Here is a 12,692-nt window from a genome sequence, read left to right on the forward strand (position 1 = left end):
TGATTATCAATGTTTAAAACAGTTGTGCTGCCCAATATTTTGTGGAAACCATTAAATGTATCAGTAGTTTTTTAATAGAACTTGCAAAAGAGCAGTTCAATTCAATTCAAGTTTATTTGTACAGCGTTTTTTACACTACAAATCGTTACAAAGCAACTTTACAGAAAATTAAGTTTCTACAATATTTAGTAGTAGCTTATAAGTGGTGACTGTCAGCTTGTGCATGTATGACCGGATTTTTCAGAAAAATTAATACAAGACGTAGTCAGCCAGACGATGAACATTATTAACATCAATTATTATTATATTTCGAATTCCTCGCTGGCGCCGATACAGGATGGCTGCCTCCGTGACGAGCTCCGCATATGTTTTTGTGTTTTTGTTAGTCTGTCCTGTCTTTAGTTATATTCCTGCCATCAGTTTCACCAGGGAAGAACTGCTGAACATTCGGCAGAACGCACCACAAGATGTTTTTCCGGATTTCAATTATTCAGATGTTTTACTGAACGTTGTTATCGGAGGAGCAGCGGCGCTGATCAAGCGCTTCAGGACGCGCAGACGGGGGAAGCGAGTGGGAGCGCTCGTCAGACTCAGGAAGCGCGGATTTCGAACGCCGTTGCCTAGCATCCATCTGGCAAATCTCCACTCTCTACCCAACAAAACGGACGAACTCCTTCTGCTTTCTCGGACAAATAAGGATTTCACACACTCTGCTGCTCTGTGTTTCACGGAAACCTGGCTGAATGACACCATACCGGACAGCGCGCTCCATCTGCCGGGCTTTCAGCTGTTTAGAGCGGACCGCGAATCAGAATCGACTGGGAAATCGCGCGGTGGCGGGACATGCTTTTACATCAATGAACGGTGGTGTACAGATGTAACTGTGTTAAAGAAGACGTGCTGCTCAAATCTCGAAACACTCTTCATTAACTGCAAGCCGTTCTATTCGCCGCGGGAGTTTCACTCGCTCATTCTGGTCAGTGTTTACATCCATCCTCAAGCGCATGTGAGCTCAGCTTTACAGAAACTCGCTGATCAGATCACAGACACAGAACAACAACACCCGGACTCTGTTTTAATCATTCTCGGGGACTTTAATAAAGCCAATCTGTCCCGTGAACTGCCAAAATACAGACAGCATGTTACATGTCCCACAAGAGACAGTAATATATTGGATCACTGTTACACCACAATAAAGGATGCATTTCACTCTGTTCCACGAGCAGCTTTGGGACGTTCTGATCACCTTCTGGTTCATCTTATACCGTCCTACAGGCAGAAACTAAAATCAGCTAAACCTGTATCAAGGACTGTAAAAAGATGGACTAATGAAGCAGAGCAGGATTTACAATCTTGTTTTGACCTCACTGATTGGAGTGTTTTTGAAGCTGCTGCCACCGATCTGGATGAACTCACAGAGACTGTAACATCATATATCAGTTTCTGTGAGGATATGTGTATTCCTACAAAGACTCAACTAATTTACAATAATGACAAACCGTGGTTCATTGCAAAACTCAGACAGCTCCGTCAGGCCAAAGAAGATGCTTACGTGAAGGGGGACAATGTCTTGTATAAACAGGCTAAATACACATTGGAAAAGGAGATCAAAGTGGCAAAGAGGAATTATTCTGAAAAAATAAGGACTCAGTTCACTTCCAACGACTCCGCATCAGTGTGGAAAAGTCTAAAGAAGATCACCAATTACAAGACACCATCCCCCAGCACTGTAGAGAATCAACGACTGGCAGACGATCTGAACGAGTTTTACTGCAGGTTTGAAAGAACACCCATCACCTGCCCTGAACGCCTCCCCACAAAACCATTCACACCCTTCACAACTCCTGCAACCAGCCCTGAATGCCTCTCCAAACTACCGTTCACACCATTAACAGCTCCTGCAACCCATCCTGAACACCTCTCCAATCAAGCACTCTCACCATTCTCACCTCCTGCATCCCCCCTCTCCCCCACACCTGCAATTCAGATCAGCGAGGATGCGGTGCGCCAGGTCTTCCGGAAGCAGAAAAGGAAAAAAGCACCAGGCCCAGATTGTGTTACAATCTGGCTGTCTGAAATCCTGTGCTGACCAGCTGGCCCCCATCTTCACACAGATCTTCAACAGATCGCTGGAGCTGTGCGAAGTCCCTTCATGCCTCAAACGTTCCACCATCATCCCCATCCCTAAGAAACCCAAAATTACAGGACTAAATGACTACAGGCCTGTGGCTCTAACGTCTGTAGTCATGAAGTCATTTGAAAAACTGGTGCTGGCCCACCTGAAGGACATCACTGGGCCCTTGCTGGATCCTCTTCAGTTTGCCTACAGAGCAAACAGGTCTGTGGACGATGCAGTAAACATTGGACTGCATTATGTTCTGCAACACCTAGACAGACCGGGGACTTATGTGAGGATCCTGTTTGTGGACTTCAGCTCGGCCTTCAACACGATCATCCCAAACCTCCTCCTGCCCAAACTAAATCAGCTCTCCGTGCCCACCTCCGTCTGTCAGTGGATCAACAGCTTCCTGACAGACAGGCAGCAGCTAGTGAGGCTGGGAAAATACACATCCAGCACCCGTACAATCAGCACCGGAGCTCCCCAGGGCTGTGTTCTCTCCCCACTGCTCTTCTCCCTGTACACCAACGATTGCACATCTAAGGACCCCTCTGTCAAGCTCCTGAAGTTTGCAGACGACACCACACTCATCGGCCTCATTCAGGACGGTGACGAGTCTTCTTACAGACAGGAGGTAAAAGAGCTGGCTGTCTGGTGCAGTCTCAACAACCTGGAGCTTAACACGCTCAAAACAGTGGAGATGATCGTGGACTTCAGGAGAGACCCCTCTGCACTCCCCACACTCACCATCATGAACAGCACTGTGACTGCAGTGGAGTCATTCAGGTTCCTGGGAACCACCATCTCTCAGGACCTGAAGTGGGACATTCACATTGACTCCATCGTAAAAAAGGCCCAGCAGAGGTTGTACTTCCTTCGTCAGCTGAGGAAGTTTAACCTGCCACAGGAGCTGCTGAAACAGTTCTACTCCACCATCATCGAATCCATCCTCTGCACTTCAGTAACTGTCTGGTTCAGCTCAGCTTCTAAATCTGACCTCAGAAGACTACAGAGAGTAGTCCGGACTGCTGAGCGAATCATCGGTTCAACTCTCCCATCTATTCAAGAACTGTACTTATCCAGAGTGAGAAAAAGGGCTGTCAAAATCACTCTGGACCCCTCACATCCAGCACACTCCCTCTTTGAACTGTTGCCATCTGGTCGACGCTACAGAGCACTGAGCACTAGAACGACCAGACACAGGACCAGTTTCTTCCCTCAGGCAATCCATCTTATGAACAGCTGACAATAATGGCGAACACACTACACTTTATATTTATATACACATACACTTTATTTATCTAACACACATACTTAGTATACACTTAAATTTTGCACACAATATATATGTACATACATAACTTCACTTTGTAATATACCTGCCTACAATTGGCATTTGTATATTGTCATTCACTGTCTACATATTTGTATTTTTTATTCTTTTATTATGTGTTTTATGTTCTGTCGCTGTCATTCTGTTGTACTGCGGAGCTTCTGTCACGAAAACAAATTCCTCGTATGTGTAAACATACCTGGCAATAAAGCTCATTCTGATTCTGATTCTGATTCTGATATGATGCAGTCACACTTGTAGCAATATTTGTTAGTTCTGTTTGTTGATTCAGGGTCAGCATCATCTCTTCTCAGGTGTTCAAATTATAATCTACAAGATTCTGTGTACTGTTTTTGGTCCAATAATTAATATCTCTGTCTTATCCGAATTTAATTGGAGAAAATTATTGGTCATCCAATCTTTTACATTTTTAACACACTCTGTTAGCTAATTTAGAAGTTGAATCTGGTCTCGTTGAGATATATAGCTGAGTATCATCAGCATAACAGTGGAAGCTAATTCCATATTTTCTAATAATATTATCAAGGGGCAACATGTATAATGAAAATAGAAGGGGACCTAGGACGGATCCTTGTGGCACTCCATATTTTACTGGTGATAAATGAGATGACTCACCATTTAAATAAACAAAGTGGTAGCGATCGGACAGGTAGGATCTAAACCATCTTAGCTGCCCTTCAATACCTGTATAGTTTTGTAATTGATTAATCTATCGATGAGTATGTCATGATCTATGGTGTCGAATGCAGCACTAAGATCAAGTAAAACTAGCAATGAGATGCAGCCTTTATCTGACGCAAGAAGCAGGTCATTTGTAATTTTAACAAGTGCATTTTCTGTGCTATGGTGTTCTCCTGAGGAAAGAGTGCATTGTTCTGATTCATCCGGGAACTTTACTCAACTTGACTGAGTACTCACCTTTTGTGTTCATCTAGAAACTAAACCAGTTTCTCTCTTTATGGTGAAAGTCTTCGTACAGATAATTTTTTTGCAGTAAGGAGCTCAATTGAGCAGACACAACTTTTTCTAAAATTTTAGACATAAATGGAAGATTTGAAATAGGCCTATAATTTGCCAGTTCATTGGGATCTAGTTTTGGTTTCTTAATAAGAGGCTTGATAACCGCCAGCTTGAATGGTTTTGGGATGTGACCTAAAGATATCGACAAGGTAATGATATTGAGAAGCGGTTCTTCGGCTATAGGTAACACCTCTTTCAGTAATTTAGTAGGTACAGGATCTAATAAACATGTTGCTGGTTTAGATACAGTGATAAGTTTATTTAGCTCTTCCTGTCCTATAGTTGTAAAGCACTGCAGTTTATCTTTGGGTGCGATGAATGAAACTGAAGTGTTAGATGCTGTAGAATCTACATTCGCTATTGTATTTCTAATGTTATCTATTTTATCAGTGAAGAAATTCATAAAGTCATTACTATTAAACGTTGATGGAATATTTGAATCAGGTGGCATCTGGTAATTTGTTAATTTAGCCACTGTGCTAAATAAAAACCTTGGAGTATGTTTTTCTCTAACGTTTTTCAATTTGATGGGGGCAAGAGCTTCTAATGTATTAGAGAAAATAGTGCCCATGTTGCCAGTAATTGTGTCTAGTTCATGTGTATTTTTTGGGTACAAATAGCAGTTGAGATAGCAGGTTATTTGCGAATCTGTCTTTGGTGGCTGGAACAATAGTTCTGCCCAGACGGTAACGCTGAGACATATAGTTAATATCAGTGATACGCAGCATGCATGATACAAGGAAATGGTCAGTAACATCATCACTTTTGAGCTATGATATATAGATCAGTAAGGTCGATTTCATGTGATATAATTAAATCTAGTGTATTTAGAGTTTATAGAGTATAGAGTTTATTAGGTCAGTAAACGCAAGTCCTAATGCATCATTTGAATTATCAACGTGAATATTAAAATCTCACATGATTAGCACCTTACCATTGTCTAGTTACAACTGTAATTAGAAGGTCTGATAGGGAATCTGCAAATTCTTTTAGGAATTCTGTATACGGCCCTGGTGGTCTATACACAGTAGCCAGAGCAAGAGATACATTCGATTTCTTTTGCATGTCTGACAGTGTAACATTAAGCAGAAGTATTTCGAATGAGTTACTGTAAACCTGTATCCTGTTTTCTGAGTAACAATGAGAATATCACTATATATTGTTGCAACACCTCCGCCACGACCAGACTGACGGGGCTCATGCTTATAACAGTAGTTTGGTGGAGTAGACTCATTTAGACTAAAATAATCATTTGGTTTTAGCCAGGTTTCAGTCAAGCAGAGTATATCAAAACTAGTATATGTGTTATAATTTCATTTACAATAACTGCTTTGGGTGTGAGTGATCTAATATTTATGAGCCCACACATTAAAAATAGTTTTTGTTCATTTACTTTACATGTTTCTGGTTTAATCATGATAAGATTTTTTTCTAGATCCTATATTATATTTCTATTTTGACCTCACTATTCGGGGAACAGACACAGTCTTAATAGTTTTTACAGCGTAAGTACTTTTATCATTTAAGCGGGTGGAACAAAAGTCATCATAATAGTTATTTGAGAATTGTCTTGTTGGTCACATGGAGCGAAGTGTCCTGGAGATGTCTTCTGAGAGCAGCTCCGCTCCGACTCTGCTGGGGTGCAATCCATCAGTGCGAAACAGCCTAGGATGCTCCCAGAAAAGATTCCATTTATTAACAAATAGCAGTTTCTGTTCTTTACATTATGACAACAACCATTCATTTAAAGCAACAAGTCTCCGATGATCACTGCGTAGTGTCCCATCTCACGGAGGGGAGCGAAGCAGTTCCAGGTGGAGATCTCGAAGACCGGAGGGGGAGAATTCGTCGCCCGGGGCCTGGCTAGTGTCCTCCGCTGTGGATGCACACAGGGTCCGTGGTGTCCCGGCACTGGAGTGAAGGACATCTGGGAAGATCGTGTCCTGGGTGCACCGGGCCTGTGCAGAGAAACAAACGGATTAGATGTGGTGGGACCATTAACAGAACGCTGTATACTTACCCCGGACTTGTGAGCATCAGCCTGGGATGATTCCAGCACGGCTCTCCGCTCTCTCAGCTGGGCCTGCCTCACCTCCAGGTCACGAATCTGCTTCTCCACAGCCTCGAGCTCGAGCTGCATTCGGAACGTGTCCTCACCTGCAATCAAAGGTAGACATTCATCCGCCATTAAAGCAAGTAACAGTGAGTACCGCAGTGGTAATGTGTGTGAATAGAGTATTAGCAATGCAGCAACCACGCTGTTGATGCTAATGGGCTATAAGCTAATAGCGGACCCAGGAGAGACATTGAGAGCATAGGCCGTAATTTAGATATATTTTTGAGATGGAAAAATGCAGTTTTACAAATGCTAGAAATGTGGCTTTCTAAGGAAAGATTGCGATCAAATAGCACACCTAAGTTCCTAACTGATGACGAAGAATTGACAGAGCAACCATCAAGTCTTAGACAGTGTTCTAGGTTATTACAAGCGGAGTTTTTAGGTCCTATAATTAACACCTCTGTTTTTTTCAGAATTTAGCAGTAAGAAATTACTCTTCATCAAGTTTTTTATATCGACTATGCATTCCATTAGTTTTTCAAATTGGTTATTAGTTTCACCAGGCCGCGAAGAAATATAGAGCTGAGTATCATCAGCATAACAGTAAAAGCTAACACCATGTTTCCTGATGATATCTCCCAAGGGTAACATATAAAGCGTGAAGAGTAGCGGTCCTAGTACTGAGCCTTGAGGTACTCCATACTGCACTTTTGATCTATATGATACATCTTCATTCACTTTATTTCACTGTTACTTTCCTGCCAAGCAAAACGAAATACCTCTAGTTTTGTTTTCCTCCAGCTGCGCTCCATTTTTCGGGCTGCTCTCTTTAGGGTGCGAGTATGCTCATTATACCATGGTATCAAACTGTTTTCCTTAACCTTCCTTAAGCGTAAAGGAGCAACTTTATTTAAAGTGCTAAAAAGAGAGAGTCCATAGTTTGTTACATCATCAAGTTGTTCTGAGATTTTGGATATGCTAAGGAATTTGGATACATCAGGAAGATAACTTAAAAAGCAGTCTTTTGTGGTAGAAGTTATGGTTCTTCCATACTTGTAACAAGAAGTAGAATTTACAATTTTGGCTATATGAAGTTTGCACAGAACTAAATAATGATCTGAGATATCATCACTTGGCTGAATAATTTCAACACTATCAACATCAATTCCATGTAACAGTATTAAATCTAAAGTATAATTTCGACAATGAGTAGGTCCTGAAACGTGTTGTCTAACACCAATAGAGTTCAGAATGTCTATAAATGCTGACCCCAATGTATCTTTTTCATTATCAACATGGATATTAAAATCACCAACTATTAAAACTTTATCTGCAGCCAGAACTAACTCAGATGTAAAATCACCAAACTCTTTAATAAAGTCTGTATGGTGCCCTGGTGGCCTGTATACAGTAGCCTGTACAAACATAACAGGTTTTATCATTCAGCCCGGTTGTATTTATGATTTAGGGAATTAAAAATCTCCAAGATTGTTTGAAATAATGATTCAATCCATTTCAAACAACTGTTAAAAAAAGGAAACTTAAAATGGACTTGAGAAAAGGCCATTGGTGTGTTTTTTAGTGAACGTAACCGACACAGGCTAGGCGGCACTAGGCAGGCATAATTAAAGGCTATAGGGCCATTACAAATTTATTGGACAGGAAAACAAGTCAATCAACATTTTTGGTGTCCAAAGCAGAGCGTTTTTTATTCACTGTATGTCCAGCTGTTGAGAAGACGCGCTCCAACTGCACTGATGTCCCAGGGACACTCAGGTACAGCCGCGCAAGGTGGGGGTATCGCTGTCAGCTTGCAATGGTCCTTTTCATAACTCAGAATCTCCTGTAACTAGATTCACGAATGAGGCGAATTCGCGTCTACCGTGCCGCGAGAGACTTAACATTGAAATCATTCATGCCAGATGCTCTATTCACGTTTGGTGTGAAAGCAGCATGGTTGCTTTCGACGTCACTGGGTCTTATAGGCATGCAAAATTACTGGTATTTTCTGTCTAGCTTTCGCAACACATACTGCACTTTCGGAATTCTTTATTTTCTTTTTCTGCTTGTTTGTGAGTTTTGTTACATCTATATTTGGTTAAAATCGATTCCCTATTTTCATTTTCAAAACTTTTTTTGGTTGGTCCGATCGATTTTGCAATCGATTTTCTAACTAAAAGTGACTGCCCTAAAATAAATCCATCATTTCTGTATAAACATAATTTTTCAAGACCATAAATCTTGGAAACAGTGACCAATTATAACCACAATAGAACAACCAAACATGTAAATTCTGTCTTTAATTACTTACCTTCATGTTGCTCCAAACCCAGAAGACCCTTTTGTGCAGAACATAAATGAAGATATTTTTTTAAAAGAACAATATTCAGAAATTATGTATCCCCAACTTATTTTTACAAAAGTACCATGTGATGGCCATCTCTCACGCCAAAAAAACACTTATGCTTCATAGTGCTCTCATGAATGTGTTATTTTATAAATAGATAAAAAAAAAATAATTCTCAGATTTCATTAAAAAGTTCTAAATTTTTGCTCCAAAAATGAGTAAAAGTCTGGCTTGGAACAACATGAAGGTGACTGATAAATGTTTGATTTAACAAACACTTTAGATGAATGGGTTCCCTCAAGAGCACCAAAAGATCTCCTGCCTGATCTCTGATCTATACAGATTCGAGTCATATTCTCGTTGACCCTCCAGATTCGAGTCAAATTCTCGTTGACCCTCCAGAGTCGAGTCAGGTTCCAGTGGACCCTCCAGAGTCGAGTCAGGTTCCAGTGGACCCTCCAGAGTCGAGTCAGGTTCCAGTGGACCCTCCAGAGTCGAGTCAGGTTCCAGTGGACCCTCCAGAGTCGAGTCAGGTTCCAGTGGACCCTCCAGAGTCGAGTCAGGTTCCAGTGGACCCTCCAGAGTCGAGTCAGGTTCCAGTGGACCCTCCAGAGTCGAGTCAGGTTCCAGTGGACCCTCCAGAGTCGAGTCAGGTTCCAGTGGACCCTCCAGAGTCGAGTCAGGTGCTCATGGACCCTCCAGAGTCAGGGTTATTCACCGTTGACCTTCCAGAGTCAGGGCTAGTCACCGTTGACTTTCCAGAGTCAGGGTTAGTCACCGTTGACTTTCCAGAATCAGGGCTAGTTCCTGTTGACCTTCCAGAGCCGAGTCAGGTGCCGGTTGACTTTCCAGAGTCGAGTCAGGTTCCGGTTGACCCTCCAGAGTCGAGTCAGGTGCTCGTGGACCCTCTAGAGTCGAGTTAGACACCGTTGACCTTCCAGAGTCAAGGTTTGTCACCATTGACGTTTCAGAGTCAGGGTTAGTCACCTTTGACCTTCCAGAGTCAGGGTTAGTCACCGTTGACTTTCCAGAATCAGGGCTAGTTCCTGTTGACCTTCCAGAGCCGAGTCAGGTGCCGGTTGACTTTCCAGAGTCGAGTCAGGTTCCGGTTGACCCTCCAGAGTCGAGTCAGGTGCTCGTGGACCCTCTAGAGTCGAGTTAGACACCGTTGACCTTCCAGAGTCAAGGTTTGTCACCATTGACGTTTCAGAGTCAGGGTTAGTCACCTTTGACCTTCCAGAGTCCGGGTTAGTCACCATTGACCTTCCGTAGTCAGGGCTAGTCACCATTGACCTTCCAGAGTCCGGACTAGTTACCATTGACCTTCCAGAGTCAAGTCAGGTCACTGGTGATCTTCAAGGACAAAGTCAAGTCACCGGTGATCTTCAAGGACAGAGTCAAGTCACTGGGGTCTTCATGGGAGAATTCAAGTCACCAGTGATCTTCATGGACAAATACAAGTCACCACTGATCGTTATGAAACAAATTCAAGTCACCAATGATCTTCATGAACAAATACAAGTCATCAATGATCTTCATGAACAAATGCAAGTCACAAATAATCTTCATGAGCAGAGTCAAGTCAGCACCGATCTTTTGGAATCCAGGATAACCACCATGGGATTACCAGAGTCTCGTTACTTCTCTGTGGAACTACCAGAGCCTCTCCACGTCTCTGATGAACTACCAGAGCCTCCCCACGTGTCTGATGAACTACCAGAGCCTCCCCACGTGTCTGATGAACTACCAGAACCATTTCACGTCTCTGCTGAACTACCAGAGTCTCTCCTCGCCTCTGGTGGTCTTCTTCTCTGCCCTGGGGGGCTGCTGTTCTGAGAGCACGGATGTGGTGGTCTTCTGCTCCGCCCTGGTGGGCGTCAAGCTATGTCCTTCCTGGACTTGGTATTTTTTGTTTTGTTTTTTGTCTTCTGTCTGTTTTCCAACTATGGACCTGGCCCTCCGTCCCTCCCCCTGATCCTCCACCGGTCCACCTCCCTCCTGGGTTTCTTGTCTGTGTCTTTCTTTCTGTTTCCCTCTTGGACCTGGCCCTCCATCCCTCCCCTTGATCCTCCACCGGTCCACCTCCCTCCTGGACTCCTTGTTTTGTGTTGTACTTCTCTTGTCTCTGTTTCCCCATTTTACTTGGTCGTCTTGCTTCTGTTTACCTATTTTTACCTGGTCCTCTTGTCTCTGTTTTCCCCATTTAACTGGCCCTCAGTACCTCCCCCTGGTCCTCCGCCGCTTCACCTCCCTCCGGGTCTCTTTGTGTTTTTGGTCTTCCATTGGGGTCGGGTGGAGCATCTGGCAGCTGCTCCGTGGAGGAGGGGGTAATGTCACGCTGTCCAGTTTCCCTGGGTGTCCTGTTTCCCTGGGTGTCCACTAGTGGGCTCACTTCCCCTTAGGCACTTCACCATAGCCACAAGTAATCCATTAGTCTTGTCCGGTCATCACAGTAATTGCACTCCTGCTAATTGCACGAGGTGCCTTCACTTAATTGTCATTAGCCTCCCTAAATTTACCAGTCTTTTCATGTTGTCTGTATGGAGTCCTTACCTTTCGTGTTTCCAGTCTTCTCGTCCTCCGAGATTCTTGATTGTCTTCTCGTCCTTCGAGACCCCTTGTTTTCCACTTCCCTTTCCTGTCCCTTTGCTTTGTTTATTTGTTTTGAACTGTCTTTTTGATTTTGACCTTGGCTTGTGTTTTCGACCACGATTTGGATTACCCTTTAATAAAGAACATCTGCGATTGGATCTACCCTCTCCTGTGTGTCACTGAACACGATCGTCACACAGTTTTCAGCTGCTTTTCCATTGTGACTTCCTCTGCTCCAGTTCAGCACGTGCACCCATTAAAACATGTAGAAGTCAAGTATTTTCAAAATATATTTAACAGTGCTTCAGATGTCAGATGTCTTATTTATTTCTTCACTAGCTATATTTATATTATTTACTATGTGGTCCGGAAAAAAAAAATCTGCTAAATTTTGACTACATTAGATGGACCAAAAGTCCAGTTTTCTACATCTAATTTTGGGCTAAATTTGGACTAAATCAGATGGATGTTAAACGTCGACTATATTTTGACCAAATCCGACCGACCAAACAAAGACAAATTTTCAACGTCGATTTTTGGGCTTAATTCGCATGTGCACTGTCTATATTAATATATACAGTCATGGCCAGTTTTGAAAGTGACATCAATTTTGTGCTTCAGTATTTGTAGATAATTTTTCCACGTGTTTCTGTAGTTTACTGAAAAACAATGATAAGCATATCATAGGTTTTAATTGCTTTTATTAACTAAAACAATACAGTTGGTCAATATTTACAGTGTTGGCCCTTGTTCTTCATAACCTCTGCAATTTGCTCTGGCATTCTGGATATTAGTTTCTGGGCCAAATTCTGACTCATGGCAATCCATTCTTGCCTTAGTTTTTGGAGTTGATCACAAATTGTGGGCTTCTGCTTGTCTGTCCACTCACCTTTGAGGACTGACCACAGGTTCTCTATGGGATTGAGATCTGGGGAGTTGCCCGGCCATGGATCCAAAATTTCAATGTAATGATCTTCGAGCCACTTCTTTATCGCTCTAGCTGTATGACATGGTGCTCCATCATGCTGGAAAACACACAAATCACCAAATTTCTCATGGATTGTTGAAAGACGTCGCTCTTACAGGACTTTTTGATTCCATTCTTTATTCCTGGCAGAGTTTTTTTTCCTTTCCTTTTTTTTATGGGGCAGAATTATGAGAGAGCGATATGTCTGCAAAAATAATAACTGCGTCTAAAATC

At 42.6% G+C, this 12,692-nt stretch overlaps 1 protein-coding gene across 2 annotated transcripts in view; it reads left to right on the plus strand.

Annotated features, from left to right (window-relative positions):
• LOC113108225 (interleukin-1 receptor type 1-like) overlaps window positions 1-12,692 on the plus strand; it is a 107,883-nt gene that overhangs the window by 82,826 nt on the left and 12,365 nt on the right. The window lies entirely within an intron of this gene.

The sequence above is a fragment of the Carassius auratus genome, chromosome 9 (assembly GCF_003368295.1).
Source record: "Carassius auratus strain Wakin chromosome 9, ASM336829v1, whole genome shotgun sequence".
Classification (NCBI taxonomy): Eukaryota; Metazoa; Chordata; class Actinopteri; order Cypriniformes; family Cyprinidae; genus Carassius; species Carassius auratus.